Below are 383 nucleotides of genomic sequence, written 5' to 3'. Positions count from 1 at the left end.
CGGTGCGGTGCGAGGGGCTCGGCAGGTGGGCGGCAGCTGGTGGCCCCCGGTCTGCCGGGGGGACCCTGGGCCCCCCGCGGGCTGCACCCATCCTGGGTGCCCTGGCAGGCAGCGTGGCCACGGGCTGGGGTGGGTGACGGGTCCCAGGGTGCCCCCGCCGCCCCGGGGAGCCCCAGGGGGATGCCCGCGCGTGGGTACCACCAGTCCCGGTGCCAGCCCGGCACCGCGGGGCAGAGCTCCCCGGCCCGGTCCCCGCGGCGCCCCCCCGCTCCCCCCCTCCCCTTCCCGGCTGCGCCCCGCTGCGCTCGGGGCCGGGGGTCCCGGAGCGCCGGGAGGCGGCGGCAGAGCCGCACCGGAGCCATTTTGCGCCGCCGCCGCCCGCT

The sequence above is a fragment of the Grus americana genome, chromosome 23 (assembly GCF_028858705.1).
Source record: "Grus americana isolate bGruAme1 chromosome 23, bGruAme1.mat, whole genome shotgun sequence".
NCBI classification, from domain to species: Eukaryota; Metazoa; Chordata; class Aves; order Gruiformes; family Gruidae; genus Grus; species Grus americana.
The sequence above is the reverse complement of the archived record's forward strand: the minus strand, read 5'-3'. Positions refer to the sequence as shown.